Genomic DNA, 22,716 nt, shown 5'->3' with positions numbered 1-22,716 from the left:
ATTAGCTTTGATTTGCGCAGATTAGGAAATCTATCTTTACGCAAATGTAACCAAACAAGATCTCCAGGCGCAAACACAACATGTTTTCTACCCTTATCTCCAGCAAGTTTATATTTAGCATTCATACGCTCAATGTTTTCCTTAGTTCACTCATGCATTTTTAAAATCAATTCAGAACGTTCTTTAGCATCAAAATTAACCTTCTCTGAAGATGGAAGAGGCAACAAATCAATAGGTGCACGAGGTAGGAAACCATACACAATTTCAAAAGGGCACATCTTAGTAGTAGAATTGATGAGGACATCAATACAATTGTTACACCCACAGCCCCTGCTGCTATACATAGTGGATCAATTACTAGAGCTCGTGCACGCCAACTAAATTACCAGGTACTTTCGTTTCTTGGTAATGATTCTAATGTTCATGAGAATATGATGCTGCCTAAATTGGATACATTTGTTTTGCTTACAAATGAAGGGCCTAGCTTGGAGAAGGATGAACATTGGAGCAAGAACAAGCATGTAGATGATGGCATGCGCAAGGGGAACAAGAACGGAGTTACAAGTGATGATTTCAGGACTTTGAAGCCACCATAATGGGTGCATGAAGCCTTGGACGAAATATACAAGATGCCACTTCATAAATTTCGTCCCGAGGCTATTTTAGGTGCTGCGTCACCTTATTATTGGGCCAGGCCCATGTAATTTCGAAATACATAAGTATAGGCTATTTTTAGAGTCCGTATGTGTGGGGAAACAAGAGATAGGGTTGATTTCGGACCCCTCCACCAAGGGCCACGAGATTCCCCCCTCTTCCTCCATATATACAGCCCTTAGGGCATCGTTTAGTTTTTGGGTTTTGTTTAGATTAAAAGTTCGTCATAGCTGCAACTTCGCGTACTTCGTTTGTGTTCAACGACCAGACAAAGGCGTCACAGAACCCCACCTTGATCAATAAAGCTTTCATCTTATATTCGCAATATCCAGATTGCAATCTTAGTTTCTTGCTTGTTCTTCGTTTGCTCGCAGGAAACAGACCCTCGTGGTCAGGTTGATCGTGCTCCGGCGTGGTCAATAACCTCTCGGAGTTGGTTTAGCGATTGCTAAGGCGCGACGTCCTCGCACGTTCGTAGTCGGATCGTCAAAGTCGACTTCCACCAAAGCGATATCCATCATCTCATCGAAAGACGGGACACCTTTGCCTCTATCAAGTGGTATCAGATTTCCAGGTTGCTCGGTGAGATTTTACAGTTTTTCGTAGTTTAGATCGAGTCTGTTCTTCATACCTACAGTCCACGAAAAAGCCACAAAAAAAATTAGGGTTAGTTCATCATATCCGAACCAATCTGAGCCTTTGCATAATCTTTTTAGGGTTTTGCTTTGTTGAATTTGCGGTTGCATCGTCGTGTCTAGTTGCTGGTCTTAGAGTCTAGTCTTTTAGAGTTTCGAGTTCTGGTCATAAGTTGCCACGCCGCCGCCGCACCATCATCATCGCCCCAGCCATCTACCACCACCGCTTATCCGCCACCGCTCCGAATCCGTATCCATATACCACCACCGATTCATATACCACCACCGATTCATATCCATATCCATATACTACCACCGCTACCACCACCGCTGCCATATACCACCACCATATATCCACCACCAATCCGAGTTCCTTGCATATTAGGTTTGTTTTCGAGATCCATCTAGATTCCGATTCGTGTTTCCTTGCCGGAGTAGGTTTCGGAAGAAAAAAAAAAGAGTCGGGTAGCCACGCTCCGTTTAGGCCCAAAATTTTTCGAAAACGCATTTTTCGAAAAAAATTCTGGCTATCCTATTTTTAGGTGTTTCTGATGAGGACATCAATACAATTGTTACACCCACAGCCCCTGCTGCTATACATACTGGACCAATTACTAGAGCTCGTGCACGCCAACTAAATTACCAGGTACTTTCGTTTCTTGGTAATGATTCTAATGTTCATGAGAATATGATGCTGCCTAAATTGGATACATTTGTTTTGCTTTCAAATGAAGGGCCTAGCTTGGAGAAGGATGGACATTGGAGCAAGAACAAGCATGGAGATGATGGCATGCGCAAGGGGAACAAGAACGGAGTTACAAGTGATGATTTCAGGACTTTGAAGCCACCATAATGGGTGCATGAAGCCTTGGACGAAATATACAAGATGCCACTTCATAAATTTCGTCCCGAGGCTATTTTAGGTGCTGCGTCACCTTATTATTGGGCCAGGCCCATGTAATTTCGAAATACATAAGTATAGGCTATTTTTAGAGTCCGTATGTGTGGGGAAACAAGAGATAGGGTTGATTTCGGACCCCTCCACCAAGGGCCACGAAATCCACCCCCTCTTCCTCCATATATACAGCCCTTAGGGCATCGTTTAGACCTTGGGTTTTGTTTAGATTAAAAGTTCGCCATAGCTGCAACTTCGCGTACTTCGTTTGTGTTCAACGACCAGACAAAGGCGTCACAGAACCCCACCTTGATCAATAAAGCTTTCATCTTATATTCGCAATATCCAGATTGCAATCTTAGTTTCTTGCTTGTTCTTCGTTTGCTCGCAGGAAACAGACCCTCGTGGTCAGGTTGATCGTGCTCCGGCGTGGTCAATAACCTCTCGGAGTTGGTTTAGCGATTGCTAAGGCGCGACGTCCTCGCACGTTCGTAGTCGGATCGTCAAAGTCGACTTCCACCAAAGCGAAATCCACCATCTCATCGAAAGACGGGACACCTTTGCCTCTATCACATAGTAGACAACGTTCTATTGACTACTTCAGTTTGTCCATCAGTTTGGGGGTGACAAGTAGTACTAAAAAGCAGTTTAGTCCCCAACTTAGCCCATAAACATCTCCAAAAGTGGCTAAGAAATTTAGTATCACGATCTGAAACAATAGTATTTGGCACACCATGCAAGCGAATAATTTCACGAAAGAACAAATCAGCAACATTAACAGCATCATCGCTTTTATGACATGGTATAAAGTGTGCCATTTTCGAGAATCTATCCACGACAACAAATATGCTATCCCTCCCCTTCTTTGTTCGAGGTAAACCTAAAACAAAGTCCATAGATATATCCTCCCAAGGAACACTAGGTACAGGCAAAGGCATATATAAACCATGAGGATTGAGTCGTGACTTAGCTTTTTGACATGTAGTGCATCGAGCAATAAAACGCTCAACATCCCGTCTCATCTTCGGCCAAAAGAAATGTGTAGCAAGTACGTCCTCCGTCTTCTTCACGCCAAAGTGTCCCATTAATCCTCCTCCATGCGCCTCCTGCAACAACAAAAGACGAACGGAGCTAGCTGGAATGCATAGCTTGTTAGCACGAAACACAAATCCATCGTTAACGACAAACTTGTTCCACATTCTTCCTTCTTTACAATTCTGCGTTACATCTTTAAAATCAGCATCATGCACATATTGATCTTTGATGGTCTCCAAACCAAATATTTTGAAGTCAAGTTGTGAAAGCATAGTATAGCGGCGAGACAATGCATCAGCAATAACATTTTCTTTTCCCTTCTTGTGTTTAATGACATAAGGGAAAGTCTCAATGAATTCAACCCATTTAGCATGTCTACGATTCAGTTTAGCTTGACTTTTAATATGTTTCAAAGATTCATGATCAGAATGTATAACAAATTCTTTGGGCCATAAATAATGTTGCCATGTTTCTAAAGTCCGAACAAGAGCATATAATTCTTTATCATAAGTAGAATAATTCAGACTAGGCCCACTCAATTTTTCAGAAAAGTATGCAACAGGTTTGCCATCTTGTAATAACACACCTCCTAATCCAATTCCACTAGCATCACATTCAAGCTCAAAAGTCTTATTAAAATCAGGAAGTTGGAGTAAAGGAGCATGTGTCAACTTATCTTTCAATACCGTGAAGGCTTCTTCCTGTGCGGTACCCCAAAGAAAAGTCACATCTTTCTTTGTAAGCTCATTGAGAGGTGCAGCAATGGTGCTGAAATCTCTCACAAAATGCCTATAGAATCCGGGCCAAGAAAACTCCTCACTTGTGTGACCGTTTTGGGCTGCGGCCAACTCTCAATAGCTTCAATCTTGGCTTTATCAACTTCAATTCCCTGTGGAGTAACAACATAGCCAAGAAAAGATACTCGGTCGGTGCAAAAGGTGCACTTCCCAAGGTTACCAAACAAACGTGCATCACGTAGAGCAATAAAAACATCACGTAAATGTTTCAAATGTTCTTCCAAAGATCTGCTATAAATCAATATGTCATCAAAGTAAACTACCACAAATCGTCCAATGAAAGCACGTAAAACTTCGTTCATTAATCTCATGAAAGTACTAGGTGCATTAGTTAACCCAAAAGGCATGACTAACCACTCATATAATCCAAACTTAGTTTTAAATGCTGTTTTCCATTCATCTCCCAATTTCATACGAATTTGATGGTAGCCACTACGCAAATCAACTTTGGAGAATATTGTAGAACCACTCAATTCATCAAGCATATCATCTAGCCTAGGAATAGGATGACGATAACGAATAGTAATATTATTAATGCCTCTACAATCAACACACATACGTGATGTACCATCCTTTTTCGGCACTAGAATAATAGGAACAGCACAAGGACTAAGGGATTCGCGTATATAACCTTTGTCGAGAAGCTCTTGTACTTGGCGCATAATCTCCTTGAAACTCTAAAAGACTAGACTCTAAGACCAGCAACTAGACACGACGATGCAACCGCAAATTCAACAAAGCAAAACCCTAAAAAGATTATGCAAGGCTCAGATTGGTTCGGATATGATGAACTAACCCTAAATTTTTTTTTGTGGCTTTTTCGTGGACTATAGGTATGAAGAACAGACTCGATCTAAACTACGAAAAACTGTAAAATCTCACCGAGCAACCTGGAAATCTGATACCACTTGATAGAGGCAAAGGTGTCCCGTCTTTCGATGAGATGATGGATATCGCTTTGGTGGAAGTCGACTTTGACGATCCGACTACGAACGTGCGAGGACGTCGCGCCTTAGCAATCGCTAAACCAACTCCGAGAGGTTATTGACCACGCCGGAGCACGATCAACCTGACCACGAGGGTCTGTTTCCTGCGAGCAAACGAAGAACAAGCAAGAAACTGAGATTGCAATCTGGATATTGCGAATATAAGATGAAAGCTTTATTGATCAAGGTGGGGTTCTGTGACGCCTTTGTCTGGTCGTTGAACACAAACGAAGTACGCGAAGTTGCAGCTATGGCGAACTTTTAATCTAAACAAAACCCAAAGTCTAAACGATGCCCTAAGGGCTGTATGGAGGAAGAGGGGGAGAATTTCGTGGCCCTTGGTGGAGGGGTCCGAAATCAACCCTATCTCTTGTTTCCCCACACATACGGACTCTAAAAATAGCCTATACTTATGTATTTCGAAATTACATGGGCCTGGCCCAATAATAAGGTGACGCAGCACCTAAAATAGCCTCGGGACGAAATTTATGAAGTGGCGTCTTGTATATTTCGTCCAAGGCTTCATGCACCCATTATGGTGGCTTCAAAGTCCTGAAATCATCACTTGTAACTCCGTTCTTGTTTCCCTTGCGCATGCCATCATCTCCATGCTTGTTCTTGCTCCAATGTTCATCCTTCTCCAAGCTAGGCCCTTCATTTGTCAGCAAAACAAATGTATCCAATTTAGGCAGCATCATATTCTCATGAACATTAGAATCATTACCAAGAAACGAAAGTACCTGGTAATTTAGTTGGCGTGCACGAGCTCTAGTAATTGGTCCAGTATGTATAGCAACAGGGGCTGTGGGTGTAACAATTGTATTGATGTCCTCATCAATGGTGTGCCAAATACTATTGTTTCAGATCATGATACTAAATTTCTTAGCCACTTTTGGAGATGTTTATGGGCTAAGTTGGGGACTAAACTGCTTTTTAGTACTACTTGTCACCCCCAAACTGATGGACAAACTGAAGTAGTCAATAGAACGTTGTCTACTATGCTTAGGGCTGTTTTGAAGAATAATAAGAAAATGTGGGAGGAATGCTTGCCTCATATTGAATTTGCTTATAATCGTTCATTGCATTCTACTACTAAGATGTGCCCTTTTGAAGTTGTGTATGGTTTCCTACCTCGTGCACCTATTGATTTGTTGCCTCTTCCATCTTCGGAGAAGGTTAATTTTGATGCTAAACAACGTGCTGAATTGATTTTAAAAATGCATGAGTTAACTAAGGAAAACATTGAGCGTATGAATGCTAAATATAAACTTGCTGGAGATAAGGGTAGAAAACATGTTGTGTTTGCACCTGGAGATATTGTTTGGTTACATTTGCGTAAGGATAGATTTCCTGATTTGCGCAAATCAAAGTTAATGCCACGTGCTGATGGTCCCTTTAAGGTGTTAGAGAAAATAAATGATAATGCATATAAACTTGAGCTGCCTGCAGATTTTGGGGTTAGTCCCACTTTTAACATTACAGATTTGAAGCCTTATTTGGGTGAGGAAGATGAACTTCCGTCGAGGACGACTTCATTTCAAGAAGGGGAGGATGATGAGGACATCAATACAATTGTTACACCCACAGCCCCTGCTGCTATACATACTGGACCAATTACTAGAGCTCGTGCACGCCAACTAAATTACCAGGTACTTTCGTTTCTTGGTAATGATTCTAATGTTCATGAGAATATGATGCTGCCTAAATTGGATACATTTGTTTTGCTTTCAAATGAAGGGCCTAGCTTGGAGAAGGATGAACATTGGAGCAAGAACAAGCATGGAGATGATGGCATGCGCAAGGGGAACAAGAACGGAGTTACAAGTGATGATTTCAGGACTTTGAAGCCACCATAATGGGTGCATGAAGCCTTGGACGAAATATACAAGATGCCACTTCATAAATTTCGTCCCGAGGCTATTTTAGGTGCTGCGTCACCTTATTATTGGGCCAGGCCCATGTAATTTCGAAATACATAAGTATAGGCTATTTTTAGAGTCCGTATGTGTGGGGAAACAAGAGATAGGGTTGATTTCGGACCCCTCCACCAAGGGCCACGAAATCCACCCCTCTTCCTCCATATATACAGCCCTTAGGGCATCGTTTAGACCTTGGGTTTTGTTTAGATTAAAAGTTCGCCATAGCTGCAACTTCGCGTACTTCGTTTGTGTTCAACGACCAGACAAAGGCGTCACAGAACCCCACCTTGATCAATAAAGCTTTCATCTTATATTCGCAATATCCAGATTGCAATCTCAGTTTCTTGCTTGTTCTTCGTTTGCTCGCAGGAAACAGACCCTCGTGGTCAGGTTGATCGTGCTCCGGCGTGGTCAATAACCTCTCGGAGTTGGTTTAGCGATTGCTAAGGCGCGACGTCCTCGCACGTTCGTAGTCGGATCGTCAAAGTCGACTTCCACCAAAGCGATATCCATCATCTCATCGAAAGACGGGACACCTTTGCCTCTATCAGTTTCTGAGTGTTTTGAGACAGCTGCCATTATAGGAAGTTTTTTTTGACCTGTTTCCAGTTTTTGGGTCCGGGCAGTCGAAAAAAAAAATTTGTCGAAAAAAAAATTTCGTGCCCATCCTGTCAGTTTGACCTAGGAAGAGTTTTGAGACACTCGCCATTATAGTGATTTTTCGCAAAAAAAAAAGCAGCGCAAAAAAAAAGAGCGCAAAAAAAAAGAGCGAAAAAAAATTTCAGAGTGTGCTTTTCCCTTGTTTACGTGCCGCGCCGTGATTTTGTTGGTGTTCTAGGCTCGCGTCTCTAGCACAGTCTAGCCTAGGACCAGCACAGTACCGTCGTTGAGCGTTTATTCAACTTTGCATCTCTGAATTGATTATTGCTGACCCTTTTTGCTGCCATACTATAAGCCTTCCCAGCTCCACATACATCTACGTCGTGTGTTTGACTCTCCCTGGTAATCGCTCTATCCAAGCTTTGAGAGTTTTTGACTACAACGGTTGCCGATCACCGCCTGCTGCTGGGTAAGAACTGGTAAGAATTTGAGATTTGCTTGACGGATTTGTGATACACCACCACCACTTCTTAGTAGTCTGTAGGATCATATTCTTGTGTGTTTCTATTGCTGCTAACCATGCCAGGATCACAAGCCAACGAGATTGACTGGGAGAACTTATCGAACAAGGAGCTTCATGATAAGTTTCAGCAAATGATGACTGAACAGGTACAAGATGTGCTGAACAATTTTGAAGAGGCCATGGAGAAGATCACTGGCCTTGAGAAGACGTTCGAAACAAAGCTCGATAACAGATTTAATGAACTGCTTGCGCGTCTTCCACCACCGGCTGCACCTGTCGCACCTCTGCAACAACAACAACTACGCCCCCTTCCGAATCAGTATGGACGAGCACAGCGTGTTCCTATTGAGCCAGGACAACATTCTGGTGCCGCTGCTACTGCTGTTGGTGTTTCTTTGGCTCCTGCTACTGCTGCTGCTGGTACCCAGGAGGATGATGATTATGCGGGAGATTATGAGGATGAGGTTGATCAAAATCCGAACTACATGCAGCCACCAGCATCACCACCACCAGGTCGACCTCAGGTATATATTCGTAATGGTAGGCCTGCACCACCACCTCAGGTACGAGATGATGTCCATATTCCTAAATTGAAATTGAATATTCCACCATTTGAGGGTAGATATGTTCCTGATATATATCTTACTTGGGAGTTAGAAACTGAACAACGATTTACATGTTTACAATATCCTGAGGAGAGACGAGTTGCTGCTGCTGTTTGTGCTTTCACTAGTTTTGCATGTGTATGGTGGTCTGAACATTGTAGATTATATCCTATTCCAACTACTTGGGCTGCTTTGAAAACTGCTATGTGTACGCGTTGGGTTCCACCATATTATCAACGTGAATTGCTTCAAAAATTGCAGCGTTTAAGACAAGGGAAAAATTCTGTAGAAGAATATTATCAGGAATTACAAACTGACATGATTAGATGTGGTATTGTTGAGGAGAATGAAGCTATGCTTGCACGTTTTCTGGGTGGATTAAATAGAGAGATTCAGACCATTCTAGACTATAAGGAGTATACTAATATCACTCGTTTATTCCATCTTGCTTGTAAAGCTGAACGTGAAGTGCAGGATCGACAAGCATTGGCGCGAACTAACTTTTCTGCAGGCCGACCTTCCTCATGGACGCCGCGTGCATCTTCTACTTCAACTGCACCAGCACCTCAATCAGGTGCCTCCTACAGTCGTGATACAAGAAAACAGGAACAACCACCATTATCTGCCAAGTGCGCACCTGCGGGGCCTGCACAGCGTTCTTCTTCTTCCATGGCATCAACAGGGCACACAAGTGATATTATTTGTCGTCGTTGTAAGGGAGGAGGTCATTATGCGAGGGAATGCAAATCTCCGCGTGTGATGATTGCTGCCGCGGATGGTGGATATGAGTCCGCTAGTGACTATGATGAGGAGACATTGGCTCTTATTACACGTGAAGAACATGGTGGAGATGATTCTGATCATGAGACGCAATACATGGCTCCTGAAGACGCTGACAGGTATGAATGTTTAGTTGCTCAACGTGTTTTGAGTGTGCAGGTCACACAAGCTGAGCAAAATCAGAGGCTGATAGAGGCAAAGGTGTCCCGTCTTTCGATGAGATGATGGATATTTCTTTGGTGGCAGTCGACTTTGACGATCCGACTACGAACGTGCGAGGACGTCGCGCCTTAGCAATCGCTAAACCAACTCCGAGAGGTTATTGACCACGCCGGAGCACGATCAACCTGACCACGAGGGTCTGTTTCCTGCGAGCAAACGAAGAACAAGCAAGAAACTGAGATTGCAATCTGGATATTGCGAATATAAGATGAAAGCTTTATTGATCAAGGTGGGGTTCTGTGACGCCTTTGTCTGGTCGTTGAACACAAACGAAGTACGCGAAGTTGCAGCTATGGCGAACTTTTAATCTAAACAAAACCCAAAGTCTAAACGATGCCCTAAGGGCTGTATATATGGAGGAAGAGGGGGGAATTTCGTGGCCCTTGGTGGAGGGGTCCGAAATCAACCCTATCTCTTGTTTCCCCACACATACGGACTCTAAAAATAGCCTATACTTATGTATTTCGAAATTACATGGGCCTGGCCCAATAATAAGGTGACGCAGCACCTAAAATAGCCTCGGGACGAAATTTATGAAGTGGCATCTTGTATATTTCGTCCAAGGCTTCATGCACCCATTATGGTGGCTACAAAGTCCTGAAATCATCACTTGTAACTCCGTTCTTGTTCCCCTTGCGCATGCCATCATCTCCATGCTTGTTCTTGCTCCAATGTTCATCCTTCTCCAAGCTAGGCCCTTCATTTGTAAGCAAAACAAATGTATCCAATTTAGGCAGCATCATATTCTCATGAACATTAGAATCATTACCAAGAAACGAAAGTACCTGGTAATTTAGTTGGCGTGCACGAGCTCTAGTAATTGGTCCAGTATGTATAGCAGCAGGGGCTGTGGGTGTAACAATTGTATTGATGTCCTCATCATCCTCCCCTTCTTGAAATGAAGTCGTCCTCGACGGAAGTGCATCTTCCTCACCCAAATAAGGCTTCAAATCTGCAATGTTAAAAGTGGGACTAACCCCAAAATCTGCAGGCAGCTCAAGTTTATATGCATTATCATTTATTTTCTCTAACACCTTAAAGGGACCATCAGCACGTGGCATTAGCTTTGATTTGCGCAAATCAGGAAATCTATCCTTACGCAAATGTAACCAAACAAGATCTCCAGGTGCAAACACAACATGTTTTCTACCCTTATCTCCAGCAAGTTTATATTTAGCATTCATACGCTCAATGTTTTCCTTAGTTAACTCATGCATTTTTAAAATCAATAGCTTCAATCTTGGCTTTATCAACTTCAATTCCCTGTGGAGTAACAACATAGCCAAGAAAAGATACTCGGTCGGTGCAAAAGGTGCACTTCCCAAGGTTACCAAACAAACGTGCATCACGTAGAGCAATAAAAACAGCACGTAAATGTTCCAAATGTTCTTCCAAAGATCTGCTATAAATCAATATGTCATCAAAGTAAACTACCACAAATCGTCCAATGAAAGCACGTAAAACTTCGTTCATTAATCTCATGAAAGTACTAGGTGCATTAGTTAACCCAAAAGGCATGACTAACCACTCATATAATCCAAACTTAGTTTTAAATGCTGTTTTCCATTCATCTCCCAATATCATACGAATTTGATGGTAGCCACTACGCAAATCAACTTTGGAGAATATTGTAGAGCCACTCAATTCATCAAGCATATCATCTAGCCTAGGAATAGGATGACGATAACGAATAGTAATATTATTAATGCCTCTACAATCAACACACATACGTGATGTACCATCCTTTTTCGGCACTAGAATAATAGGAACAGCACAAGGACTAAGGGATTCGCGTATATAACCTTTGTCGAGAAGCTCTTGTACTTGACGCATAATCTCCTTCGTCTCCTCTGGATTGGTACGGTATGGTGCACGGTTTGGCAGTGAAGCACCGGGAATTAAGTCGATCTGATGCTCAATCCCTCGAATAGGCGGTAATCCCGGTGGCACGTCTTGTGGAAAAACGTCAGCGAACTCCTGCAAAATGTTAGTGACAGCAGGAGGCAAAGAGGAAGGCACGTCCTCGAATGAAAATAATGCCTCTTTGCACACAAAAGCATAGCAAACAGATTCGCTGAAATCTAGCTCATCAATATCAGATTTGGTGGCAAATAAACATGCACTTTTCAATTTAATTTCAGAAGCAACACTAGATGGTTTATTATTAGGCTTCATTTGTTGCTCAAATTCTTTTGCCACAATCTGATTTTCACTCTTATTCTTCTCCTGTTGTGCTTTATTAGCTCTATTAATATCATCTTTCAAAATGGAATCAGGGGTCATAGGAAGCAAAGTAATATTTTTATCCTTATGAACAAGAGTATAGTGATTGTTTCTACCATGGTGTACAGAATTTTTATCAAATTGCCATGGTCTACCAAGTAATAAGGAACATGCTTGCATAGGTACCACATCACAATCAACATAATCAGCATATGTAGAGATACTAAAATGCACACGAACAGTACGTGTTACCTTAACCTTGCCGCTGTTGTTGAACCATTGAATGTAGTAAGGATGTGGATGTGGTCTTGTGGTGAGAGAAAGCTTCTCCACCATCTCCATGCTAGCCAAGTTGTTGCAGCTCCCTCCGTCTATTATGACGCGCACAGAACGTTCCTTCACAACTCCCTTGGTATGGAACAAATTGTGCCTCTGATTTTGCTCAGCTTGTGTGACCTGCACACTCAAAACACGTTGAGCAACTAAACATTCATACCTGTCAGCGTCTTCAGGAGCCATGTATTGCGTCTCATGATCAGAATCATCTCCACCATGTTCTTCACGTGTAATAAGAGCCAATGTCTGCTCATCATAGTCACTAGCGGACTCATATCCACCATCCGCGGTAGCAATCATCACACGCGGAGATTTGCATTCCCTCGCATAATGACCTCCTCCCTTACAACGACGACAAATAATATCACTTGTGTGCCCTGTTGATGCCATGGAAGAAGAAGAACGCTGTGCAGGACCCGCAGGTGCGCTCTTGGAAGATAATGGTGGTTGTGCCTGTTTTCTTGTATCACGGCTGGAGGTGGCACCGGATGGAGGTGCTGGTGCAGTTGAAGTAGAAGATGCACGTGGTGTCCATGATGAAGGTCGGCCTGCAGAAAAGTTAGTTCGCCCCAATGCTTGTCGATCCTGCACTTCACGTTCAGCTTTACAAGCAAGATGGAATAAACGAGTGATATTAGTATACTCCTTATAGTCTAGAATGGTCTGAATCTCTCTATTTAATCCACCCAGAAAACGTGCAAGCATAGCTTCATTCTCATCAACAATACCACATCTAATCATGCCAGTTTGTAATTCCTGATAATATTCTTCTACAGAATTTTTCCCTTGTCTTAAACGCTGCAATTTTTGAAGCAATTCACGTTGATAATATGGTGGAACCCAACGCGTACGCATAGCAGTTTTCAAAGCAGCCCAAGTAGTTGGAATAGGATATAATCTACAATGTTCAGACCACCATACACATGCAAAACTAGTGAAAGCACAAACGGCAGCAGCAACTCGTCTCTCCTCAGGATATTGTAAACATGTAAATCGTTGTTCAGTTTCTAACTCCCAAGTAAGATAAATTCTACCCTTATCTCCAGCAAGTTTATATTTAGCATTCATGCGCTCAATGTTTTCCTTAGTTAACTCATGCATTTTTAAAATCAATTCAGCACGTTGTTTAGCATCAAAATTAACCTTCTCCGAAGATGGAAGAGGCAACAAATCAATAGGTGCACGAGGTAGGAAACCTTACACAACTTCAAAAGGGCACATCTTAGTAGTAGAATGCAATGAACGATTATAAGCAAATTCAATATGAGGCAAGCATTCCTCCCACATTTTCTTATTATTCTTCAAAACAGCCCTAAGCATAGTAGACAACGTTCTATTGACTACTTCAGTTTGTCCATCAGTTTGGGGGTGACAAGTAGTACTAAAAAGCAGTTTAGTCCCCAACTTAGCCCATAAACATCTCCAAAAGTGGCTAAGAAATTTAGTATCACGATCTGAAACAATAGTATTTGGCACACCATGCAAGCGAATAATTTCACGAAAGAACAAATCAGCAACATTAACAGCATCATCGCTTTTATGACATGGTATAAAGTGTGCCATTTTCGATAATCTATCCACGACAACAAATATGCTATCCCTCCCCTTCTTTGTTTGAGGTAAACCTAAAACAAAGTCCATAGATATATCCTCCCAAGGAACACTAGGTACAGGCAAAGGCATATATAAACCATGAGGATTGAGTCGTGACTTAGCTTTTTGACATGTAGTGCATCGAGCAATAAAACGCTCAACATCCCGTCTCATCTTTGGCCAAAAGAAATGTGTAGCAAGTACGTCCTCCGTCTTCTTCACGCCAAAGTGTCCCATTAATCCTCCTCCATGCGCCTCCTGCAACAACAAAAGACGAACGGGGCTAGCTGGAATGCATAGCTTGTTAGCACGAAACACAAATCCATCGTTAACGACAAACTTGTTCCACATTCTTCCTTCTTTACAATTCTGCATTACATCTTTAAAATCAGCATCATGCACATATTGATCTTTGATGGTCTCCAAACCAAATATTTTAAAGTCAAGTTGTGAAAGCATAGTACAACGACGAGACAATGCATCAGCAATAACATTTTCTTTACCCTTCTTGTGTTTAATGACATAAGGAAAAGTCTCAATGAATTCAACCCATTTAGCATGTCTACGGTTCAGTTTTGCTTGACTTTTAATGTGTTTCAAAGATTCATGATCAGCATGTATAACAAATTCCTTGGGCCATAAATAATGTTGCCATGTTTCTAAGGTCCGAACAAGAGCATATAATACTTTGTCATAAGTAGAATAGTTCAGACTAGGCCCACTCAAATTTTCAGAAAAGTATGCAACAAGTTTGCCATCTTGTAATAACACACCTCCTAATCCAATTCCACTAGCATCACATTCAAGCTCAAAAGTCTTATTAAAATCAGGAAGTTGGAGTAAAGGAGCATGTGTCAACTTATCTTTCAATACCGTGAAGGCTTCTTCCTGTGCGGTACCCCAAACAAAAGGCACATCCTTCTTTGTAAGCTCGTTGAGAGGTGCAGCAATGGTGCTGAAATCTCTCACAAAACGCCTATAGAATCCAGCGAGGCCAAGAAAACTCCTCACTTGTGTGACCGTTTTGGGCTGCGGCCAACTCTCAATAGCTTCAATCTTGGCTTTATCAACTTCAATTCCCTGTGGAGTAACAACATAGCCAAGAAAAGATACTCGGTCGGTGCAAAAGGTGCACTTCCCAAGGTTACCAAACAAACGTGCATCACGTAGAGCAATAAAAACAGAACGTAAATGTTCCAAATGTTCCTCCAAAGATCTGCTATAAATCAATATGTCATCAAAGTAAACTACCACAAATCGTCCAATGAAAGCACGTAAAACTTCGTTCATTAATCTCATGAAAGTACTAGGTGCATTAGTTAACCCAAAAGGCATGACTAACCACTCATATAATCCAAACTTAGTTTTAAATGCTGTTTTCCATTCATCTCCCAATTTCATACGAATTTGATGGTAGCCACTACGCAAATCAACTTTGGAGAATATTGTAGAACCACTCAATTCATCAAGCATATCATCTAGCCTAGGAATAGGATGACGATAACGAATAGTAATATTATTAATGCCTCTACAATCAACACACATACGTGATGTACCATCCTTTTTCGGCACTAGAATAATAGGAACAGCACAAGGACTAAGGGATTCGCGTATATAACCTTTGTCGAGAAGCTCTTGTACTTGGCGCATAATCTCCTTGAAACTCTAAAAGACTAGACTCTAAGACCAGCAACTAGACACGACGATGCAACCGCAAATTCAACAAAGCAAAACCCTAAAAAGATTATGCAAGGCTCAGATTGGTTCGGATATGATGAACTAACCCTAAATTTTTTTTTGTGGCTTTTTCGTGGACTATAGGTATGAAGAACAGACTCGATCTAAACTACGAAAAACTGTAAAATCTCACCGAGCAACCTGGAAATCTGATACCACTTGATAGAGGCAAAGGTGTCCCGTCTTTCGATGAGATGATGGATATCGCTTTGGTGGAAGTCGACTTTGACGATCCGACTACGAACGTGCGAGGACGTCGCGCCTTAGCAATCGCTAAACCAACTCCGAGAGGTTATTGACCACGCCGGAGCACGATCAACCTGACCACGAGGGTCTGTTTCCTGCGAGCAAACGAAGAACAAGAAAGAAACTAAGATTGCAATCTGGATATTGCGAATATAAGATGAAAGCTTTATTGATCAAGGTGGGGTTCTGTGACGCCTTTGTCTGGTCGTTGAACACAAACGAAGTACGCGAAGTTGCAGCTATGGCGAACTTTTAATCTAAACAAAACCCAAAGTCTAAACGGTGCCCTAAGGGCTGTATATATGGAGGAAGAGAGGGGGAATTTCGTGGCCCTTGGTGGAGGGGTCCGAAATCAACCCTATCTCTTGTTTCCCCACACATACGGACTCTAAAAATAGCCTATACTTATGTATTTCGAAATTACATGGGCCTGGCCCAATAAAAAGGTGACGCAGCACCTATAATAGCCTCGGGACGAAATTTATGAAGTGGCATCTTGTATATTTCGTCCAAGGCTTCATGCACCCATTATGGTGGCTTCAATGTCCTGAAATCATCACTTGTAACTCCGTTCTTGTTCCCCTTGCGCATGGCATCCTCATGCTTGTTCTTGCTCCAATGTTCATCCTTCTCCAAGCTAGCCCTTCATTTGTAAGCAAAATAAATGTATCCAATTTAGGCAGCATCGTATTCTCATGAACATTAGAATCATTACCAAGAAACGAAAGTAATAATTTAATTGGCGTGCGCGAGCTCTAGTAATTGGTCCCGTATATGTAGCAGTAGGGGCTGTGGGTGTAACAATGGTATTGATGTCGTCATCATCCTCCCCTTCTTGAAATGAAGTCGTCCTCGACGGAAACTCATCTTCCTCACCCAAATAAGGCTTCAAATTTGCAATGTTAAAAGTGGGACTAACCCCAAAATCTGCAGGCAGCTCAAGTTTATATGCATTATCATTTATTTTCTCTAACACCTTAAAGGGACCATCAGCACGTGGCATTAGCTTTGATTTGCGCAAATCAGGAAATCTATCCTTACGCAAATGTAACCAAACAAGATCTCCAGGTGCAAACACAACATGTTTTCTACCCTTATCTCCAGCAAGTTTATATTTAGCATTCATACGCTCAATGTTTTCCTTAGTTAACTCATGCATTTTTAAAATCAATAGCTTCAATCTTGGCTTTATCAACTTCAATTCCCTGTGGAGTAACAACATAGCCAAGAAAAGATACTCGGTCGGTGCAAAAGGTGCACTTCCCAAGGTTACCAAACAAACGTGCATCACGTAGAGCAATAAAAACAGCACGTAAATGTTCCAAATGTTCTTCCAAAGATCTGCTATAAATCAATATGTCATCAAAGTAAACTACCACAAATCGTCCAATGAAAGCACGTAAAACTTCGTTCATTAATCTCATGAAAGTACTAGGTGCATTAGTTAACCCAAAAGGCATGACTAACCACTCATATAATCCAAACTTAGTTTTAAATGCTATTTTCCATTCATCTCCCAATTTCATACGAATTTGATGGTAGCCACTACGCAAATCAACTTTGGAGAATATTGTAGAGCCACTCAATTCATCAAGCATATCATCTAGCCTAGGAATAGGATGACGATAACGAATAGTAATATTATTAATGCCTCTACAATCAACACACATACATGATGTACCATGCATTTTCGGCACTAGAATAATAGGAACAGCACAAGGACTAAGGGATTCGCGTATATAACCTTTGTCGAGAAGCTCTTGTACTTGACGCATAATCTCCTTCGTCTCCTCTGGATTGGTACGGTATGGTGCACGGTTTGGCAGTGAAGCACCGGGAATTAAGTCAATCTGATGCTCAATCCCTCGAATAGGCGGTAATCCCGGTGGCACGTCTTGTGGAAAAACGTCAGCGAACTCCTGCAAAATGTTAGTGACAGCAGGAGGCAAAGAGGAAGGCACGTCCTCGAATGAAAATAATGCCTCTTTGCACACAAAAGCATAACATACAGATTTGCTGAAATCTAGCGCATCAATATCAGATTTGGTGGGAAATAAACATGCACTTTTCAATTTAATTTCAGAAGCAACACTAGATGGTTTATTATTAGGCTTCATTTGTTGCTCAAATTCTTTTGCCACAATATGATTTTCACTCTTATTCTTCTCCTGTTGTGCTTTATTAGCTCTATTAATATCATCTTTCAAAATGGAATCAGGAGTCATAGGAAGCAAAGTAATATTTTTATCCTTATGAACAAGAGTATAGCGATTGTTTCTACCATGGTGTACAGAATTTTTATCAAATTGCCATGGTCTACCAAGTAATAAGGAACATGCTTGCATAGGTACCACATCACAATCAACATAATCAGCATATGTAGAGATACTAAAATGCACACGAACAGTACGTGTTACCTTAACCTTGCCGCTGTTGTTGAACCATTGGATGTAGTAAGGATGTGGATGTGGTCTTGTGGTGAGAGAAAGCTTCTCCACCATCTCCATGCTAGCCAAGTTGTTGTAGCTCCCTCCGTCTATTATGACGCGCACAGAACGTTCCTTCACAACTCCCTTGGTATGGAACAAATTGTCCCTCTGATTTTGCTCAGCTTGTGTGACCTGCACACTCAAAACACGTTGAGCAACTAAACATTCATACCTGTCAGCGTCTTCAGGAGCCATGTATTGCGTCTCATGATCAGAATCATCTCCACCATGTTCTTCACGTGTAATAAGAGCCAATGTCTCCTCATCATAGTCACTAGCGGACTCATATCCACCATCCGCGGTAGCAATCATCACACGCGGAGATTTGCATTCCCTCGCATAATGACCTCCTCCCTTACAACGACGACAAATAATATCACTTGTGTGCCCTGTTGATGCCATGGAAGAAGAAGAACACTGTGCAGGCCCCGCAGGTGCGCTCTTGGTAGATAATGGTGGTTGTTCCTGTTTTCTTGTATCACGACTGTAGGAGGCACCTGATTGAGGTGCTGGTGCAGTTGAAGTAGAAGATGCACGCGGCGTCCATGAGGAAGGTCGGCCTGCAGAAAAGTTAGTTCGCGCCAATGCTTGTCGATCCTGCACTTCACGTTCAGCTTTACAAGCAAGATGGAATAAACGAGTGATATTAGTATACTCCTTATAGTCTAGAATGGTCTGAATCGCTTTCAGCAAATGATGACTGAACAGGTACAAGATGTGCTGAACAATTTTGAAGAGGCCATGGAGAAGATCACTGGCCTTGAGAAGACGTTCGAAACAAAGCTCGATAACAGATTTAATGAACTGCTTGCGCGTCTTCCACCACCGGCTGCACCTGTCGCACCTCTGCAACAACAACAACTACGCCCCCTTCCGAATCAGTATGGACGAGCACAACGTGTTCCTATTGTGCCAGGACAAAATTCTGGTGCCGTTGTTACTGTTGTTGGTGTTTCTTTGGCTCCTGCTACTGCTCCTGCTGGTACCCAGGAGGATGATGAGTATGCGGGCGATTATGAGGATGAGGTTGATCAAAATCAGATCTACGAGCAGCCACCAGCACCACCACCAGCAGGTCGACCTCAGGTATATATTCGTAATGGTAGGCCTGCACCACCACCTCAGGTACGAGATGATGTCCATATTCCTAAACTGAAATTGAATATTCCACCATTTGAGGGTAGATATGTTCCTGATATATATCTTACTTGGGAGTTAGAAACTGAACAACGATTTACATGTTTACAATATCCTGAGGAGAGACGAGTTGCTGCTGCTCTTTGTGCTTTCACTAGCTTTGCATGTGTATGGTGGTCTGAACATTGTAGATTATATCCTATTCCAACTACTTGGGCTGCTTTGAAAACTGCTATGCGTACGCGTTGGGTTCCACCATATTATCAACGTGAATTGCTTCAAAAATTGCAGCGTTTAAGACAAGGAAAAAATTCTGTAGAAGAATATTATCAGGAATTACAAACTGGCATGATTCGATGTGGTATTGTTGAGGAGAATGAAGCTATGCTTGCACGTTTTCTGGGTGGATTAAATAGAGAGATTCAGACCATTCTAGACTATAAGGAGTATACTAATATCACTCGTTTATTCCATCTTGCTTGTAAAGCTGAACGTGAAGTGCAGGATCGACAAGCATTGGCGCGAACTAACTTTTCTGCAGGCCGACCTTCCTCATGGACGCCGCGTGCATCTTCTACTTCCACTCCACCAGCACCTCCATCAGGTGCCACCTCCAGCCGTGATACAAGAAAGCAGGCACAACCACCACTATCTGCCAAGAGCACACCTGCCGGACCTGCGCAGAGCTCTTCTTCTTCCATGGCATCAACAGGGCACACAAGTGATATTATTTGTCGTCGTTGTAAGGGAAGAGGACATTTTGCGAGAGTATGCCAATCTCAGCGTGTGATGATTGCTACTGAGGATGGTGGGTATGAGTCCGCTAGTGACTATGATGAGGAGTCTATGGCTCTTAGTACACGTGAAGAACACGATGGAGATGATTCTGATCATGAGACGCAATACATGGCTCCTGAAGATGCTGACAGGTATGAATGTTTAGTTGCTCAACGTGTTTTGAGTGTGGAGCTCACACAAGCTGAGCAAAATCAGAGGCATAATTTGTTCCATACAAAGGGAGTTGTTAAGGAACGTTCTGTTCGCGTCATCATAGATGGAGGGAGCTGTAATAACTTGGCTAGCATGGAGATGGTGGAGAAGCTGTCTCTCACCACAAGACCACATCCACATCCTTACTACATCCAATGGTTCAACAACAGCGACAAGGTTAAGGTAACACGTACTGTTCGTGTGCATTTTAGTATCTCTACATATGCTGATTATGTTGATTGTGATGTGGTACCTATGCAAGCATGCTCCTTATTACTTGGTAGACCATGGAAATTCTGTACACCATGGTAGAAACAATCAATATACTCTTGTTCATAAGGATAAAAATATTACTTTGCTTCCTATGACTCCTGAATCCATTTTGAAAGATGATATTAATAGAGCTAATAAAGCAAAACAGGAGAAAAATAAGAGTGAAAATCAGATTGTGGCAAAAGAATTTGAGCAACAAATGAAACCTAATAATAAACCATCTAGTGTTGCTTCTGAAACTAAATTGAAAAGTGCATGTTTACTTGCCACAAAATCTGATATTGATGATCTAGATTTCAGCAAGTCTGTTTGCTATGCTTTTATGTGCAAAGAGGCATTATTTTCATTCGAGGACGTGCCTTCCTCTTTGCCTCCTGCTGTTACTAACATTTTGCAGGAGTTCGCTGACGTCTTTCCAGAAGACGTGCCACCGGGGTTACCACCTATTCGAGGGATTGAGCATCAAATTGACTTAATTCCTGGTGCATCATTACCCAACCGTGCACCATACCGTACCAATCCAGCGGAGACGAAGGAGATTATGCGTCAAGTACAAGAACTGCTCGACAAATGTTATATACGTGAATCCCTTAGTCCTTGTGCTGTTCCTATCATTTTAGTGCCGAAAAAGGATGGTACGTCGCGTATGTGCGTTGATTGTAGAGGCATTAATAATATTACTATTCGTTATCGTCATCCTATTCCTAGGCTAGATGATATGCTTGATGAATTGAGTGGCTCTACAATATTCTCCAAAGTTGATTTGCGTAGTGGATACCATCAAATTCGTATGAAATTGGGAGATGAATGGAAAACAACATTTAAAACTAAGTTTGGATTATATTAGTGGTTAGTCATGCCTTTTGGGTTAACTAATGCACCTAGTACTTTCGAGAGGTTAATGAACGAAGTTTTACGTGCTTTCATTGGACAATTTGTGGTAGTTTACTTTGATGACATATTGATTTATAGCAAATCTTTGGAGGAACATTTGGAACATTTAAGTGTTGTTTTTACTGCTCTACGTGATGCACGTTTGTTTGGTAACCTTGGAAAGTGCACCTTTTTCACCGACCGAGTATCTTTTCTTGGCTATGTTGTTACTCCACAGGGAATTGAAGTTGATAAAGCCAAGATTGAAGCTATTGAGAGTTGGCCGCAGCCCAAAACGGTCACACAAGTGAGGAGTTTCCTTGGCCTCGCTGGTTTCTCTAGGCGTTTCGTGAGAGATTTCAGCACCATTGCTGCACCTCTCAACGAGCTTACAAAGAAGGATGTGCCTTTTGTTTGGGGTACCACACAGGAAGAAGCCTTCACGGTATTGAAAGATAAGTTGACACATGCTCCTTTACTCCAACTTCCTGATTTTAATAAGACTTTTGAGCTTGAATGTGATGCTAGTGGAATTCGATTATGAGGTGTGTTATTACAAGATGGCAAACCTGTTGCATACTTTTCTGAAAATTTGAGTGGGCCTAGTCTGAACTATTCTACTTATGACAAAGTATTATATGCTCTTGTTCGGACCTTAGAAACATGGCAACATTATTTATGGCCCAAGGAATTTGTTATACATGCTGATCATGAATCTTTGAAACACATTAAAAGTCAAGCAAAACTGAACCGTAGACATGCTAAATGGGTTGAATTCATTGAGACTTTTCCTTATGTCATTAAACACAAGAAGGGTAAAGAAAATGTTATTGCTGATGCATTGTCTCGTCGTTGTACTATGCTTTCACAACTTGACTTTAAAATATTTGGTTTGGAGACCATCAAAGATCAATATGTGCATGATGCTAAATTTAAAGATGTATGGCAGAATTTTAAGGAAGGGAGAACTTGGAACAAGTTCGTTCTTAACGATGGATTTGTGTTTCGTGCTAACAAGCTATGCATTCCAGCTAGCTCTGTTCGTCATTTGTTGTTGCAGGAGGCGCATGGAGGAGGACTAATGTGACACTTTGGCGTCAAGAAGACGGAGGATATACTTGCTACACATTTCTTTTGGCCAGAGATGAGACGGGATGTTGAGCGTTTT

Source organism: Triticum aestivum, chromosome 6A (genome assembly GCF_018294505.1).
Source record: "Triticum aestivum cultivar Chinese Spring chromosome 6A, IWGSC CS RefSeq v2.1, whole genome shotgun sequence".
NCBI lineage: Eukaryota > Viridiplantae > Streptophyta > Magnoliopsida > Poales > Poaceae > Triticum > Triticum aestivum.
Note: the sequence above shows the minus strand (reverse complement) of the source record.